We start from the raw sequence: 19132 nt of genomic DNA on the forward strand, positions 1-19132 counted from the left end.
TGCTCCTCTTGCGGATATAAAATTAGCTTAATTTTTATTTAATTATTTATTTTTGTACTGTATAATTTTTGCTGTCATAAAATGTAATAAACAAGTAAATAAATTATCTCACTTGCATTTAAAATAAATATGTATTTAACCTATGGAAGTAAAAATGCACCTTGATTATCCGGTCACGGAATCGTCGATGGATGCTAAAAAAGTATTCATTGTTAAGGGTTCATTGTTATTTGCCGCCGTTGTTCCTTTTTCAAATGTTTTACAAGCGAGTTTCAAAAGTATAATCGCCCAACGTAAGGCTCGAACCCACGACCCCGAGATTAAGAGTCTCGTGCTCTACCGACTGAGCTAGCCGGGCGTCGAAGCAAATGTTCTTATATTTGATTTACATTCATTTGCTGTTTAACATACTTTTAAATAATTTAAAATACTTCAAAAAATTATTATTATTATTATTATTTTTTTTTTTTTTTTTCCTGCTTTTATTTTCTAGGTTTATACAAACTGCAGTTATCGGGGTCATCTGTTCTTTTCCTAAGCCGAGTAAAATCAAATGAGATGTTAATTTATTTATTCGCATTTAATTTAAATAATATTAAAAATAACTGGAAAATAAATTCGGAATTATATATTTCCAGTTTTGTTTTAAATTTAAAAATAACTTTTTGTTTAATTTATTTTACAGCAATTAAAAAAAAAAACAAATTATGATCAGCTTGACATTTGAGGGCGTTAGATTTTGATAACGTTTGCAGCCTCGGACAGAAATTGTTGGAAATTATTTTCATCCCAGATTGTAGATGTCAATAGGTCAATCGGGTTCTTTTCTTATCAGTTTTCAACTGTGGAAAAAAAAAATCTATTCATATATAAATATTGTAGAATTTTGAAGCAGGAGACGTGAAAAATATACAAACAAACAAATATCTCATTATCTAATATCAAATTACAAATATCTCATTATCTAAATATCAAATTACAAATATCTCTTTCGTGATGTGTTCTTTCGAGTTTTTCAGACCGCTGAACACTAGTAGTTTGACCTAAGTTCGAACTCTTGTGAATGAACTCATTGTACGGTTCTTTTTCGTAGTTTACTCCCTATATAACGTGAATGTGAGACAGGTTTCTACCCTTTTTTAAACTCCCTAATAATTAAATTAACCGTCAAATCTATTATTTTGTTCAAGATTAGATTTTCTTATCATTAAATGGGCGGTGTGCATGCATTTTTTTCGTGGGTTTTTAAAAAGCAACCCGAATAACAATTGTTCTTAGGATAGGAAAGCTACTTCTGTTTTAGGCAGTAATACCCTCAGTACTTTGCTGTATTTTAATAAGTTGATCATTGATCAGTGTGCGGCGTATACCATTAGAAGCTCAATGTATTAATGTGTTAATTAATCAAGAACGAATTCATATTTATAAAGAGCTGGTGAATAATCTTCACATAAAAAATTACTCCCACATCTTTATCTTTGTCTGTATTATATAGATAGATAGACAGATAGATAGATAAACTGGACCCGTGTTTTCTTCCAACACGTCCTTTAGTTTCCTAAAGAACATGTGATGAACAACGGTTTAATACTGTGATTAACCATCATATATTTTTCCTGTTCGAATCCCTTCTAACGGGGGTGGTTGTAAGCTTGTATTTATAGGTTTGTAGAGACTTTAGGTTATTTTGAAGCAGGGAACGTGTAAAATATGCAGTGTCCTCACCGGGGAACTAAATTTGGATTTTCGGATACGCGTCAAGTATGCTTCCACTTACACCACCAAGGCATTGGAAAGAAGGCATAAAATATCTTATGCATTCCCCCTCCCTTAGGCCACTGGAATTAGGGGACCCGATCGCCAAATCCTGGTGGTGACCGTTCACCCGAACTAAACAAGGTGGTGACCGTTCACCACCTTGTTTAGTTCGGGCGCCACTTGTAGAGTCATTAGGTTATTTTGAAGCAGGTCATTAGGTCATTTTGAACTTGAAAAGGACCTCTCGAATACGCGTCGAGTATGCTTCCAATTACATCACGAAGGCACATGAAAAGGAGAAAGAAAATGCCTTATAATGTATTCCCAAACAAAGCGTTTATTTTTAGTGCAGAAGTTCGTTACTGAGCTTATTTATTTTTTAAGAAATACGAATAAAATTTATTGAAATATGTATCTCGAAATCTTTGAATAAGATTTATATTACATTGTAAATTAATTAAGTACATTTATAGATTTTCTGGCCCATTGTTCACATGAAGATAATATAAACTCAAATTTCAAATATCTAAAAGCTTGAAATCTTTGTGACACCATATGTGCAACAATTGCATAATTGAAATGTCTGCTCTGAAATAATCCCTGTTGTAGAATAATCTGGTACATGCGTCGTGTTAGCAGATGTGTGGCAGTTTTGCAAGATTGCGGCCGAAGAATGCAAGCAGACTCATCGTATCATTCATCTACACGCATGACACTAAGCCTGTACTTGCACTTCCTTGTACACATTTTCAATGTCAAAATAACCCCTTCTGAAAACGCATTTCTCGAACTTGTTATACCAGATTCAGAAAAAAAGACAAAAGTGTAAATGCCCGAAGCTACCCAGTCACACGAAAAATTGCTTGTCATGATTATGTTATTTATAACTACGAAATTCTAATATATCTTTCGAATCCCCCCCCCCCCACACACACACTTTTTTTTTTTTAAAGACGTAATACTTTCCTGTTGCTTATAATTATTTTTTCTCAAATTACATTACATTGTATTTGTGAAGATATTTTTAAAGAAAATGCAGACAAGTTGCATAACTAGGTTTCATAATGTTTTACAGAAATGAAACTTCCTTTTTCTTTTTTCTAAAGTATATCCTGCTGGTAATAATTGGGTAATATATTATTACTCTGTCAGTAACAAAACTGCAGTCAGAAATAATGTTATATTATGTTAAATATAATTGATGTATAAAAATAAATCAAAAGTTCATCAAATTGCCTGTTTTGTAAGCCCGTGACTACAAAAGAAAAATATTAGTTATTCACAAGTTTGCAATATATTCGTTAACTGAATTTTTGTACAACTGAATAATGAATGTTACGATATGCTTCTGTCCTAAAGAGTCAACTTACACAGCAAAAGTGCACTCAATCGAGTTACTAAAATTAAAAATAGTACTACAATAAACCTACTCGTAGCGAATTCCTCCCCATGATGACCACTTCTGAAAGCAATGCGTAATTCTAGGAAGAAACATAAATATCGGTACTGAAAAGTCACCTCTCTAAAGCGACCACGTGGAAAGACTCGAATCACCTCGAACTAACTGGTCGCCTTAGAGAGGGTTCGCAGTATCCCCCCCATGAAGCAAATTAAAGTACACTTTTTCAACCTAATTAATCAGGGACGTTATTATTTTTTTAATTGCGAAACGAAAAACCCATTTTGACTTTTAGTAAAATAAAATTTTGAAATGAATTTTAATTCCGTAGACTCAGTTATGTAGTTAGAAATAAAGCGCTTATAATTATTTGCATACAAACATGTGCATTTTTATACATGCGTCGAAGAAAAATTTAATAAAATTTAATAATAATATTTATTAAAAAATTTAATAAAATAGAAAAAGAAATTAAATTCTCGTTATTTATTCTCAAATTTTATCCCATTTGGAAAAAATTCTCTGAAAACACAGAAATTTTTCGTAATTTGTTTATTTTTAGTTCAAGTAGAATCATTTAAAGATTAATCAAATATGCTAGAATTATTTGAAAGGAATGACTTTCTAAGAATTTAATAGTTAACGTCAGTATGTTTGAATTACAAAGGATATACAAAGTATAACCAGCAAATGTCTTTTGAAGGTACCAAAGTTTAGATTTTAGATAGAAAATAAACAGAAATTCGTTATAATATTATATTGTTACGAAATGTATAGGCGCGGTGAAATAGCTTCCCCGCAAAGCAGGTTAGGGTTGCCATAAAATGGCAAGGGAAGGCAGGGTTGACACATTTGGCGAGAAATCGCCCATTTGGCGACAAAATTGGCGATATGCCATGGACGGATGGAGAACCTTCTGGAGCGAATTCTTACCCGTTTAGCCCAGAATGTTCTCGAACACAAGCCGAAAGCTATATAAACCCTGCTGGTCCGCAGTGAGAGTGTCTCGTCTAGTGTGCGAGTTAGTGTGTCTCATCTAATTAGTCCGTGTGGAGACGATTGAGTTGACAGCCGGCCAGCGAGTGCCGAGTGGATCATCAAGTGCATCGAAAGCGGTTAGTGTATCGCCGAGAGAGTTAAGCTCCGGGAACGACTGAACCAAAGAACCTGGAGCTGTGCTCTGTGTGTCGTCGAGTGCATCGCGAGTTGTAGCGTGGAGAGTCTCGAGAGTACGTGGAGTTCCGAGAACGACGGAGAAGAGTTGGGAACCGTACTCTTGTGCTTTGCAGTGAAGCTGTCTCCACTATTATTGCGTGAGAGTGAGAGGCTGTGTCGCTGATTGTTCCAGCGTGTTTATAGTAGATCTTCGCCGACTGTAAAAGTGTTTTGGAGCTGTCCTGATTAATATTGATAAATAAAGTGTGTTTCGATATTTTGTTTGGTATAGGATTCAAATTAGATGAGTAGCGACTGCGGGCTCTAAAACTTTTTGTCTCTTTCGAGATAATGCTGCGAATGCCCACGAAGGTCCGTATGTCTGCTGTTACTCTTCAGTAAAGAATCTGCGTTAACTCTGAATTGTCAACTGATTCGATGTTTTTTCCGGGTGAATTTTTTGTAGATTCTTTAACAATGAGTTTTAGGAAAGAACAGTCAAGCAACGAAGAAAATTGTTAGGACTTGGCAGTTCCAGGACTTGGCAATTGCATACAGTGTGTAGAGTACGATGGTGTCTACGATTGTAAAAAACAAAGACGCTATTAAATCTGCTAACGTTACGAAAAGGTTACCAACTAAAGATCAGAGCGTGCTGAAAAATTACTCTTGCTCTGAATAGCAGAAAAAAATTTATGTATAGTGCGTCATTTATAATACAGCATAGATTTCACCCACTGCATTTGTATGTTAGTATTAAACAGTGTTGTAATAATAACCACAGAATTTTTTTTATAAGACTGGGTTAATTATTTTCCTTTTGCTTTATTTTACTTTTTGTTGGAAAAATTCGTTTCGTATGCGTCCAAAGATATGAAACGGATTAATGATGCATACCGAGATACTACTCTACAATAAAATGCCTTTGAGACGAAGATTCACGGTTCCAGAATTTGGTCTTCTATGGAATTGGCAACTTTTTGAAGGTAACATTCAGTACGTATGTTATGTTTAGAATGGTTAAGAATGCCGAACATTGGTAATTCGACCCGGAGTTCAAATCTTGGGGAACGGGACGACTGCATGGGCATTTTCATGGCTTTCCTCATCTGTAAAGTCAGTTGCCTCAACAAAATTTTCCATGAAGGCATCCTTTCCCATGGAAAGATAGCTCTCATGTGCTTTGCCGTATTTTAATAACCAAAGACTACCGATGTTAATATATGTTCTCAGAAATACTGCTCTTCAGAGGTTTTGTTAATGTTAAATGTATTTATTAAATTATATATTGAAAACTCTTATAACGATCTTCTGTAAGATGACCACTTCTGACAGTGACGAAGAATGCAAATAAAACATCGGTGATAACGTCACCATTCTAATGCAAACACCTCTGCTGAAGATTAAAATCGTTTTAAACCCGGGTGATCGTTTCAATATATGTTACTATATTTTTTTATCATTCAAGAATTCTTTAAACTTTATTATAAATGTATCACAGTTTTCCACAAATAAAACCTTTACTCAGACGAGTGATGTGCAAAAATTCGGTTCATCAGAGAAGGCCTTTTCCAATCAGATCTCATAATAAAGAAATATTTAAAAACTTATTCCGGAAGTCATTCTAAAATTTTAATAAATTTTTCGTTTCTCTTTCTTTTTTTCTAGAAAACTGAATGGATCTCAAGCTTATGACGCGTTCAGAATTCATGAATTTGTTCAGACGCAAAAAAATTCTTGCTGTAGCTAAGACTACATACTGAAACGGGAATCTCGACTGTGGTTTAAATTGAAGAGTGTGTACAAGTTTCAGTCTTGCAGAAGCCACAATGTCTGAAGCATTTCCTGCTGTTCTTGCTCTTATGACGCTTAGCTTCGACCTTGCAATGGACTGTCGAGCAGGAAAGAGCAAGTACAATGAAAAGAAATAAATGATTGCAAGACAATTACGTAATACATACATCACCCCTTCATCGCAAATGGGCGGAGACATCTTGCCACGCAGATCTTCCTAATGCCCCAAATGCCTCGCACGTAAAAAAAGGGGGGAAAGCCTGTCCTCCCCCTCCCACCCTTTTTTTTACCCGAATCACGTGAATGACCCATTACTATACTTGAGTCTATTCATTGCGCGCTGAAGGCGTTTTACTTAGCCATAAATTAAACTCCTTCTAAGCTTTGGGTTCAACTTTTTTTTGTTGTTGTTTTGTTTCCCCTTTTTCTCTCGCTTCAAAACAAGGCGACTGTTCGTTTGAAAAGGAATTTCTCTCCATTTTTCAACGCTGTAGGACACCAAACATCATCCGGATTCCAGTTATCCGTAAATCCACTTATCCGTTGCCTTTTCTAAACTATGTAAAATTGGTGTTTGTTAATTTATTTATGTTTTTAATTTTTTTTTTCGTTCTTTTAAACAACGATCTCAAACTCAAATTCATGCCGACCGAATGCCCGATTTAAAAGCAGCGGACGGGATGACTTTTTTTAAATAAAAATAAAATATTTTTCACTAAATTTAAAATTTTGTTCACTAAATATTTATTAAAACATAAATGAACTTTAAATTCAAACACATTGATTTTCAGACTTACATTTATTTCAAACACTTCTGATGTGTTGAATTAATTAATAAATAACTTACTTAAACAATCTAGTACTTCTCTTTTACTTATTATATTACTTTTCTTGGACGCATACAGGAAAAATGCATGTATTTGGATGTAAACAATTATAAACTTCTTTTTTTTTCTTATTACAACTTCCAACAGCAACACTTCAAAGTTTCGATTTTAAGTTTGTAACCTTGGAGATAAATTACTAAAACTCACGAGATGCTCATTGATCAGCTTGGTTCTTTCTAAGCCAAAGGAGCGTTAACTCAGAAGGGTTATCGGTGTCGAAACGGTATTTTGCTTTGCATCGCTGTAAAAGGCTGAATCACTTTTCCAATTGTTGCCACCAAATATTATCGCCCTGTATTATTTTAAAAGAAATTAAGTAATGAAGAATCTGCATGAATGTTTCTCGCATCGGGAAAAAAACGATGGTACCTAGCTATCAAATTTTGAATAACGTAATCTTCCACTCGAACATGGGCACCTGGAAGTCTGAATTTTGAATTCCAAATTTGTTTGATTATCTATTTCATATTTTGTAAAACCTTAACCGATTTTTTGATTAACAAACTCAACGATTGCAAAGCCAGCAATGGGCAACACTGTACGGAAAAAAAAAAAAAAAAAAAAAAAAAAAAAAAAAAAAAACACCAGCAAGCAAGACTGTCCATCGAAATTCTAAAGATATGCTCTTTTTAAATATTTTGTGATGTTGCTTTTCCCTTATTGCTTATCTCCTTGGGCAACCATGCCTAAGGAAACAACATAGTCATGCGCCCCAGGGCACTACTTCAATTGAGTTGGACAACGTCGTACTTATTGAACGATATTCCAGCATAACAGAGGAACTTGGAACTTGCTGAACATAATTTTATGTAGTTTGAATACGAAGAACGTGATATTTAGTAAATAAAGGCAACACACAAAAGAACTGAGGCTACTTATTTAAATAACAGAAAAAGGGAAACTCAGTTTAAGAAAGTGTTAGATTAATTTACAACGTAAGATTGTTTAATTCTTGGAATACATATATAAAAAAAAAAAAGTAAGTGGAGTTGCATATTAGAGCAGCATTGCCTTCAAAGTACTTCCTTGTGCATCTTTGTTCTGATTTAGACTGCATTACCATTTATGGAGGAACGCTTGGTAGTCAATCAATTTGCTGAAAATGTTGCTCAGAAACTCGTCTCGCATTCTCTTGGATATTACTTAATATTAGAAAAGCTTTATTTCATCAGCGCAGCTTTTTAATTTAACCAGAAATCCCAAAATATTAACTCAAGCGAATTAGCAAGCTGATTTAATTAGGTAACATTTTGGGGAAGGAAGGGTCGCCAGGACGTTTCTTACAAGAGTAGGATAGATTAGGTTGCTTTATTAGAGTAAGTTAAAGCACACGTAGGTTCTCTGTCTAAGGAAAGGATGCCAGGGAGTTCATTTTAAGCAAAACTGGCTCATATTCAGGTTACATATGAGGATCATCACAAAAAATAATCACGCAGCCAATCTATTTGCCTGCGATCGAGCCCGGGTCGAACTCCCAGCATTCAGCGGTTTTTAGTCCCTCGACCCCTGGTGGGACCACCCCTGTAGTCTTTTACTTTTAAATAGGCACTTCAAGGTCATTTCTCACCAAAGCATGAATTATAACGACGGCAACAACTGCTGCGGAAAAAAGGTCGAATCCTCCAGTTTGTTAAAATTACCTCATTCCATACTATATTCGGTGATAACGACAAATGTTACGTTCCTAAATGACAATTCATAAATAAATTGTCACAAACTGGAAGTGCCTATCTTAAAGTAACAGACTGCAGGAGGACACTGAGATTCTGAGTATGAAATTTACAGAGATCCATCTTATGCCCGATTCTTCAGATAAAATTAATCTAACTGTTTCTCGATGCCTGTGTAATTCTTCAGCTATCAGACTTCAGTTTGGCTCATCAGTAGTCAAGAGTTAAGATAAATGAACAGTGATTCCCGGCAAAATCAATGAACAGTAGTTCAACCCAAGTTCCAATCCTAGCGAACGGTCAGGCTGCATGAAAGTTTTCGTAGTTTTCCCTAACTGGAAACTAAATAAAAGGCAATTTCCTTACAAAGTTCTCATGAAATCATCTCTTATGGTAGGGAAATAGCCCTTCAGCACTTTGCCATGATTAAATAGGTCAAACTAATCCAAATTCACATTTAATCATTGGTTGGACCACATCGCTCTCTTACTCTGCTAATTAATAACTGAAACGTCCATTATTTGCTGTTCTAGGTTGTTTGTTTCTGAGGTAATTTTTTGCACCGGATCCAACTTTGAATTTTTCATGCTATTCTATTTTTCTATGACTTCTTTTTCAAAGTGCCTCTTTTAACAATTCTAACATTTCAATAGCGCTTTTTCTAATTTTCACTCATTTTGTTAATACTTTAAATTCCGATCGCCCACTTTTATGAAGGTCATGCAGATATCTCTCACCTTTCTCATACTTAATAACGCTTGTTATTATCAACCTGAAATTTATGTGTGCATTACTTCATATATGTTCAACACTAAATATTCAATCAAAGTTCAATTAAAGTGCATAAGAAGAGAACATCGTTTGGAATTTAATAGAATAGATTTGCTCATTTCACAAACAGGCCTTTTGGATATATTCTACGCTGCTAACAACAGCTACTTGATCTGGAGAGAAGATATACCGAAAGCTTAAAGGAGATGGGTTACTACAACAGACGTATTGAGAAAAGCTCTAATATCTTGATCGAAGTAATATGGTAGTTGCTCGATGATAGCAACAGCGGGTCAAACAAAGCACATGTAACCATCATAGAGGCTTAGGGCGTCGAAACACAAGAACATTCGAGAAAGTTATGCGATCAGGAAAACAGCCACAACCTATATCAATGGCATCACTTTGCCATCCTCCATGTATTCTGTAGTTTAAAGAAACACCATTGGGAGAAGACAGACAGAAGTTGGGATGCGGTGTCGACATTTATCGAGGAGACTAGCTTGTCATCCAATGTACATACCCAGAACTGTCTAGTTTGCTAGTTTAAAGGAGTAACCAGTGTTCCGATCCCGTCTTTGCTATTAAATGGCGCATCACTACTAAATCTTGTATGTTTGGTAAGCTACCTCACGGGGTATCTAATTCCCTTTAGTTGCCCTGCAAGGTAAAATCTGATGGCTTCCCAAAGCAGTCTGTAATGTTGGCGACATTCTACAGTTTACTATACTGCATACATTGTCTAGCCACCTAAATGAATTTTCTCAGTAATGTGTTCAAGAACTTGACACCATTCCATGGCCATCAAGCTCTCTAGTTCTATCACCAACAGAACATACTGAAAAGGCAATTACACCCTTCTCAGAATACAACTGAATTAACTGATCACTTAAAAATTTGTAGCAGAATCTTCTAAGGAATATATCAGCAGTTAAATTTACTCTATGCCATTTCAAGCATCGGCTTGTGTAGCTGCAGAGAAATATTTACCACGTATTAAAACGCAACCATTTTATTGCTATTGCCTTCATTCCTTATAAAAAAAAAAAAAAAATCTTCGAAATTCTAACTATTTGCATACCTTCTTAAATGATATACTTATATGCTGAGTTTAACGATTATAGCTTGATTTTTTACGAATGCATGAATCTCCACCACCCCCAAACATTGCAGTAAGAATGAAAATGTAGCTCCTTAATTTATTTTGTACATAAAAACGTGTTAGTTTGATTGCGAAATAAGATATTTTGACTGGATCTTAACACTTTCTCATGGTCTCGGTCGAGTTAAGGAATCGTCGGCCTGGAGAATAAAATTATAATTAGAAACACTGATGTTTATATATGTTCTTAGATGTACTGATCACGTTCAGAGGCTTAGGAAAGTGGTTATCATGAAACTGTTCATTATAATTAAATAACAAGACTAAACATCAGCGATCATATTTTATAAGGCGATATCTCCACGGAAGAAGCCAATGGTCTTCTCAGCCTTTTTTTGCCCTATGCACCTATTTCAGCGCTGCTACAAGTTCATTCTTCCCCTTCCTTTCCCAAACTTGAAAAATACATATACATTTATTTACATTTAGGTTATTTTTAAGGTATTATATTAACCAAACAACAAAAAGTATAGAAAATGCTGATAAATACCAAAACTTGAATAAAGCAGTTTTTTTAATATTTATAAACTAAAACTAAATAGAAAATGCTAAATCAAAGATTGACCATATTCCTCCCCCCCAGGGGATTACTCCTGGTCTAAAGGGTTTTACCAATATAAGTTCTCAATCCAGTGTGAAGAAAATTATGGCAATTATTGATACCACTGTTAAGAATCTGAGGCAATCTAACGCAGTTTAAGCAGTAAAATACATTAGAAGTCTAATATATATTAGAGGAATTAAGACTGCTTTTTAAAAAAAATATCCTTTTTATAGACATAGCTTTGTAGCTTTTGAGTTGAAGAGCCGTTTGATCAATTCTCTGAAACATGCCGAGGTAAAAGAGACATTACATACATTGTTTCCGAGTCTGTCTCGTTCTCTCTGTCACAGTTACAGGCACTGCACATTTCCCTTTCGTTCCAAGGCTTGAAAATGAAAACCAGGTTAATGTTTGTCGTTTTTGCTTAAATGCTGCTGGGAGGGGAAAAGGGTGGTGGAATACATGAGAAAGAGGGGAAAGTCGAGGCCATGACATTAAGCAACGAAAATGACACTCGACAATCTGGAATGTATGGATGGGGATCTCTCAGAAACTGGTTTTTCACCTAAGACCTTGGAAGCGAACAGACTTCTATCATCTCACGCACAATTTCACTCAACGAAAAGAAGTGATTTCTATTCCTGTTTCAGAAATCTCTGCAAAAACGTGGAAAAAAGAGACAATGGCCGAAAATTATCAAAATTTTTCCTCCATAATTCAGATTGCCTCCACTTTGCCTTTTTTCAGAGTGGGGAGGAAAGGGTAGTAATTTACGTCGGGGCTTGCGCGTAAATGGTAGACATGACTTGTAAGGAAGGCAAAATAAATCGTGAGGGACGGCTCGTTTTGATACCTATAAATTTTTGACAGCAGTTTCGCTCAACTGAAAGCGTGTGGAAGGAGGGAAAGAAATTGGCGGGAGGGGGGTAAAAGTAAAATATCAAGAGTCCTTGAGTTTGCAGAGCAACGTTTCGCTCGTGCACGCGAAAATAGCCATAAACGGTCGACTTCCGTTTTTTGTGAACTAGTCGTGCCGTCCAAATAGTCTACAGGCACGAAAAGTTATTTTTTTCCCTCGCCTGTCTGCTTTCGTTCTTTGTTGAGATGACGTCACTCACCTGATGAACAATGAAGTAAAAAGAGAGAAAATGTGTTGCTGTTTTTTTAAAGACATAAATTATTGGCTTTCGAACGGTTCATTTCGAAAACTGTATGACAACTCCATTCGAACCGAAAAGCTATAGGAAAAATGGCGAGTAGCATAAAGCACTCAGTTTGGTAAAAGGCTAGGATTTTTTAAAAATTAAAAATACAGTGAACCTCTCTGAGACAACCACTCAAAATTCCCAAATAATTTTGGATTTCTGTGGAGGGGGTCATTTTCAAGAGGTGGGGTTCACTATCGATGATTATTTATGTTTTCAAAAATGCTGGTTACTTCATTGTCATCATCATAGAAAAATGGTAATCCCCAAGAAGATTTACTCTAGATATTTATATGGAAATTTAAATATTAAAATAAGAAAAGAATTCGCGCAAATTGAGATTTTATTGTATAGAGATCCAAAAGACCACAATGTGTTTGAAATGGTTCTCAGATTATCATAAAACATTAACTTGATTTTCTCTAATGTTATTTAAAATACACAGGATTATTACGTCAAAAGCAAAATTTATTTATTCTTAACTCCATATATTGTACGCAGACCGCAGAGTAATCATGACGAAAGAGATATTAATCCATGTGTAGGACTGAATTAAATTATTTGGAGTACGGCAAAACGCTCGAAAACTACCTGCCTAAAGGGGAGGATGTTTTCGAGAATGACTTTCTAAGGAAAACTTTCTCGTTTAACCAAGAAAAAAACCGTGAAAAATCATTCGAAAGAATATGAACCCAGGGTGGAATCACCAGTTTGTAGCAATTTTACTGCTCGTTAGTTTAAACATAAGACAAGTGCCCATCTTCTCAAATATGGCATCTTAAACCAACATGTCACCGCGTTTATGGTTTCATCGCCCCAACGAGATCCATGGCCACAATTTTGATCCTTTAGCACTGGAGTGAAATGGAAATCATTTGGCGTCAGACAGAAAATATAGCTGATATTCCAAATGCTGGACCGAATAGCAAAATCTGGAATATCCAAACCGGAACAAAATATTTTCATCTTTTGCCTATTCTCAAAGAACAATTATCATCCTCAGATTCAAGATTCAAAGACGTCAAAACAGAATGATACGGTGAATTAAAATAAATAGAGCCGGCTTAAACGCCAGTACCATATTTTACGAGACAGCCGTGAAAACACTTGTGTGATGGTTATATAAATGCCTTTCATTATGACGACAGCATTGAACAGTTACATCTCCATTTTGAAACAAATTGTTATGATAAATAAAGTTTATTCTTGAAATACTAAACCTTTTAAACTTACTTTTAAGACGTCTTTTGTACAAATATGATTTGCTATTTTTAGCAATACAATGAAATTTCTTACAGTGGCCAACTATGAATGCAACCGGCATTTTTGAGGACAGAAATAAATACTGATCTCCTGTTGAGAGGCGAAAGTATGATAGCTCCATATAATATCCTGTCTTAAAACCCTGAAAAGTCGTCTTAAGGGAAATATTGTTATGTACAAAGAAATAATGGTTACTTTTAGGGCCAGCCGTTTAAGCAGATGGTTGCCTTAAGAGATTTCGCTGTGTCAGAAATGCGTACAGTGAAAGGTGGTTGGAATTCTAATGACTTTCACACAGAACTTTAGTTTTAGGGAAAATGGCAACAAGGGATTTCGTTATTGATGAAAATTTACGTTTTTGAACTATCAGCACTTGCACATCCATTCTTCATCGTATCGTCTAGATTTTGTTCAACGACATTTTGAAGCAGTGAACAACATTCCGTTGAAAATTTACCGAGAGGTAGTTTTTCCTTATAGATCAAGGTTACTTTCCTACTTCATTTCCCCTCTTTCTCGTTGCTAGCTTTCCAATCCTTGGTCATATTCTGATTTTAATGTTTTGTTTTAGTCAGCCTTGTCTTTATAAAGAGACGTCTTCTTACATTCTTGCTGATCTTTTTCCATATTCCCCTTCTAAGTGAAAAGCTATTATCTTTAGAACTGCATGTTTTGGTAAATTTTGTGAGAAATGATTTACGATATTAGGATATACAGTGTACCTTTTCAAGGCAACCACTTCTGAAAGCCACCAGTATTTTTAAGAACATAACTAGACATCGGTAGTGAACATCAGGTGTCTAAGATAACCCACTTCAGAGAAATCCAAAATCGTCTGTAACCGTAAGAGTTCACTGTTGTAAGTTATCTTTCATAAACATTCCTTTCTTGTAAACAAAATGAGAAAAACAAAGTGTTTTTATAACATTTTCTCAGAAATGAAACCAAAGGTCATTCATATAGCTTCGGCCAATGACTCCTTGTTTATTTGTTTGGTTGTTAATGAAGCTAGGAATGTAGGTGATAAGTTCTGTAAAATGATTTCTTCCATAGATGATCAAAATCATGGAAACATGAGAGGTCTTCTTAGAGAGGGTCCATATCATTCAGTTATGGTGTTTGTAAGTTAAAAAATCATATATTAAACTCGCTTAAATTAAACCCTCTCTAAGAATCATTTATGTTCCAGATGGTTTGATACCGATGTTTATATAAAGTCTCATGAATAATTTCAGGGGTAGTCGTACTAGGGAGTCGCTCTGAAAGCTACACTGTAGCTGAAATTCTAAATTAGCTCTAGAGGAAAAAAAATGTTTCAGAAATTCTATGTAGGCGTGTGGTATGAATAACAGTAAGCAGCTATTCACTAGCTTTTGATGACAAAAAGTAAATGAAATAATGCTATTTTTATTTAAAACTTCATTTAAAACTGTTTCAAGGTCACATACGAGTTCAATGCAATTTATTCTGGACTATCTTCCAAAGGTGATTCCCCAAATCGTCCGTTTTCATTTTATCCTGTGGCCGAAATCGTGGCGATTCATCCCCTGCTATCTCTCATTCCTCTTATTAGTAACGTCTACTGACGGAATCCTTCCCATTTCATTCTCTTTTCAAAAAGTCATTGTTGAAACAGACTTCTGTTGAGATCATGGAAGTAGGAAGTAAGGAAGGAGGTAGGTTCCTTTTTTATACCTCCATGGTTGAGACAGGGAACATTTTGTGACAAATGCCCATTGGCTTGTTATAGTCAATGATCTGATCAACATGCCAGTTGCTATGAAGTAATTTTAGAACGATGCACAAATGTCAGATGAAGTTCTATTTTCAGTCACATGCCTGCCTCTTGATGTTTTCATGCATTCCATTTTAAGGTATAATCACGAATTTATAGAAACCTGAATGTATTGGAACCAAACGTATTCATTATGTCTTAATATTCGAACACAGATCATCTACATTAAAAAAAAAATTGTAAACTAAATTGAATCGAATGAAACTAATAGAAAGAAAATGGTTCATAATATCAGAAAGCAAAAATTAAGCAAGGTGAAAGTAGAAAAACCCACCTCGCCAAAACCGTTTTAATTAATAAAAGGGGGTGTTTGCTGTTTCAGAACGACTCTTCGAAATCGAGAGAGAGGGAATCGATGGACGACGGCAGCTGACAAATAGGCACGAAGCTCTCTTTTAGACGGCCAATTTTTAAAGTGTCAGTATTGTTTGAACAATAATAAATGAATGTAACTTCTTTAAGGCGACAGTCTTTACTTGCCTGGAATACTGATTAGCGTCTTATAGGTGATTCATTGTACTTGCATTGAAACATAACACTATATTTGCATTTTAATATTTTATTGTATAACATGTTATTGACACAACGACATATTTTTTAAATGTGACATGACTGACACGAGCTTTTTTTTTTCTATGGAAACAATATCTTTTCTGAAATTCAGATTCACAATTAAGATTAAGGATTCCAAAGTATTCAAAAGTGAATTATAAATTGGCACTTTTTCCATAGAATAATTTTATACATTTGGTGGGAGAATAGAATGCAGTCGTTCTTCTTCAAATAGCAAAAATACTTCCAGAAGTATAAAAAAGAATGATCATAACTGTGAAAGCAATTAGGATCTTCTTTATAATATATGCGAAATGCTAAAATTTCAAGAATTTCATTAACTTCCGAGAAATATCATATTTTTATTACATAAATGCTTAAAAATTAGAAAATTCTTATATATAAATCACAATAACTTATTATTATTATTATTATTGTTACTGTAATACTGCTATATACTGTATTGTACTGGGTTTCTATTGTCGGAGCAATACTTCCCAGTCACGCAAAGAGTTCCATGAGAAGCATGGTATTGGAAAATTCCGTATTGAGTTTCAACTGAGGGGAGAAATAAGAAGTAGAATAAGCAATACGGCGCAAATTATTCTTGTTAGCTTATTCATTGGTCACAAATATTGTACCTCAGGGTTGTACCTGGGAACATTCGCTTTACTGTTTTAAATAAAGTCGGTATTTACGTCACCTGTTTAAAGCTTTTGAAGGAAATGTGTGAATAAAGAGCTCTAAATTCCAAGCCTTGTCAATTTTGTGTAACATAACGAGATAGAAATCTCTCGTAGTGACCATGTCCCTAAGACGACCGCCTCTAAAAATGACTGAGAACATAAATACATGTCCATAATTGAAAGTAAGCTCTGAAAGGCGAAACTGCTTTCAAAGTAGACCAAAATGATGTGGAATCGAGAATGGTTGTTTTAGAGAGGATTCATCGTTTTTTATGATTTGCTATAGATCTTAGTTGCTAAATAAAACCGCAAATACTTGGGATGCATTATGCCTTTCTGATGTTAAATCGAATATCTGAGTTAGATACAAATATAAAAAGGAATCGAATTACATGGGGAATTCCACGTAAAAGCATGCGCAGCAAGCCCTTTCATCAGGTTCTATACCAAGGTTCATTGATCCTATCGACTCCACCGTGCATCTATCTTATCGCAGAAATTTCATAAACTGTTATATCAAATATTTTATCTCATTCACTTTCAGAAAATAGAAATATAATATTAACATAATGAAGTTCTTCTCTAACACAAACATTTATGACTCCAGATTATGAAATGGCCGTCTTAGAGAGGTAATGTTCAGCACAATTATTTACTAAATAAAATTATTTTGGATGATTATGATTTCAAATATTAATTTCAGAAGGGCTATTAATTTCATTTTGGCGTTTTGCATCGTGCACTATAAAACGGCGTTTCACTTTTCAAATTGTTGCCACCAAATATTAAAGCCCTGCATTATATTTAAAGAAATTAAATAATGAAGAATCTGTATGAATGTATGTTTCCCGCATTGTGAAAAACCAACGGCACCTGGATACATCGAATTTTGAATAATGTAGTCAGTCCTCCACTCGAATATGGCATCTGGAAGAACAAATTTGGAATTTGTTTTACTATCTATTTCATATTTTGTAAAACTTTAACGAATTTTTGATTAACATGCTGGGGGGGATATCACCAGCGTGCGAGATTGTGTATCGGAATTTCTAAAGATATGCTCTTTTTAAATATTTAGTGATATCGCTGTTGAATTGAATTTTATGGTTTAAGCGCGAAGAACATGATATTTAACAAATAAAGGTAACACACAAAACGTTAAAAAAATGCCCTTTTAGGAATAGTAAAATCTGAAACCTTTCAAATTAAAATTTTTTTTCTTATATAGTAATTATTACGATGAACGTATTTCTTGCATCTAAATTAATGCTGTTTGATGTACTCATTAGAATTGAGCAATTTGATACACCCGAGACCCTAGTTTGAATTATACAACTGTCTATCATCAGTGACTGATAAGTTAAAATATAATGAATAAATGATTCTTGAAAATTTTTCTGAGCTATTTTAAACTTCGTAGTATAGCAGAATACTTCGTGAATAATGAAATTCGAATTTTTCTTTATTTTCGCAAGATACTTGAAAAATATTATGAAAAATGTTTTAATTTGTAGGAAAAAATATGCCAATAATATCAGTATCCAAGTACGTAAATTTTAACGTTCTGAGGATATTCCGTATGCTCTTTACGATCGTCTTTAATTCTTTATTTCATCAAACGGCCATCAAAATTAATATTCGGTGGGAGATGGAAGCTTTTAAAATGCAAACATAATTTTACTCATTTAAAGGGGGAGGAAAGGTTAATTTGGAATCGAAGGGTTTTTCTAAAATAAAAATGTAAATATAAACAATGCATAAAAGAAGACATTAGCTTACGGAATAAAATGATAAATTTTGAGTTTCATTTATTATGACGCAGTCTATGAAAAACGTGCTATAATATCACGCAAGCACCAGTTATTTTGGTAATATCTGAAAAAAGAACCTTTTTTTTTTTTGTTAACAAAGAAATAATATTCGCATCAAGAAGCAAGATGGCGATGTCTCTCTCTCCTCCGAGAAGAAAAACAACTCTTTCTTACACCCTTTGCCTCCTGCATCTCTTTTTCATTCTTTTTTCATAACCTCGTGCTTCCGAAAAAACGCAAAAGAAAGATTAGCGGCGCCATCTATCGGAGGGTTCCCCTACAAAATATGACGTCATTTCAATCCAGGTTACCAGTGACGTCACAATAGCAAAGGCGTGACCTTCCAGTTCAAACATAGAATGCAAACCAGTCCTGTCCAGCTGGAATAGCGGTTCGCATCTTCGACCGCGAGTAGGCGGATGTGTCTTTTTAGGCAAAATAAAAATGGGTATAGTTGTAGAACCTGATCTGCGTTTTAAGCTGTTTACAATAATAGAATTCATAATAATTGTTTGAATTTCGCCAGCCTGCCGTGATGGATATTCATCCGGAAGGGAGTGATGTTAGTAGAAATTTAGACTGCGAAACCATGTCCTTAAAAAGTGAAAGTTCGAATGCTTAATTTCCTATGGCACTTTAAATAGAATTAATGATCTAAAAAGTTTTTCCCCCTCTTACGC

At 34.7% G+C, this 19132-nt stretch overlaps 1 non-coding gene across 1 annotated transcript; it reads right to left on the reverse strand.

The window, feature by feature from the left end:
- Positions 1–285: 285 nt before the first annotated feature.
- TRNAK-CUU (transfer RNA lysine (anticodon CUU)) lies at positions 286–358 on the reverse strand. The gene has a single exon. It is a non-coding gene; the product is annotated as a tRNA-Lys (tRNA).
- Between the last annotated feature and the right edge of the window lie 18774 nt (positions 359–19132).

This window comes from Stegodyphus dumicola, chromosome 1, assembly GCF_044657685.1.
Source record: "Stegodyphus dumicola isolate Sdum_Otavi_A_Nest chromosome 1, ASM4465768v1".
Lineage (NCBI taxonomy): Eukaryota > Metazoa > Arthropoda > Arachnida > Araneae > Eresidae > Stegodyphus > Stegodyphus dumicola.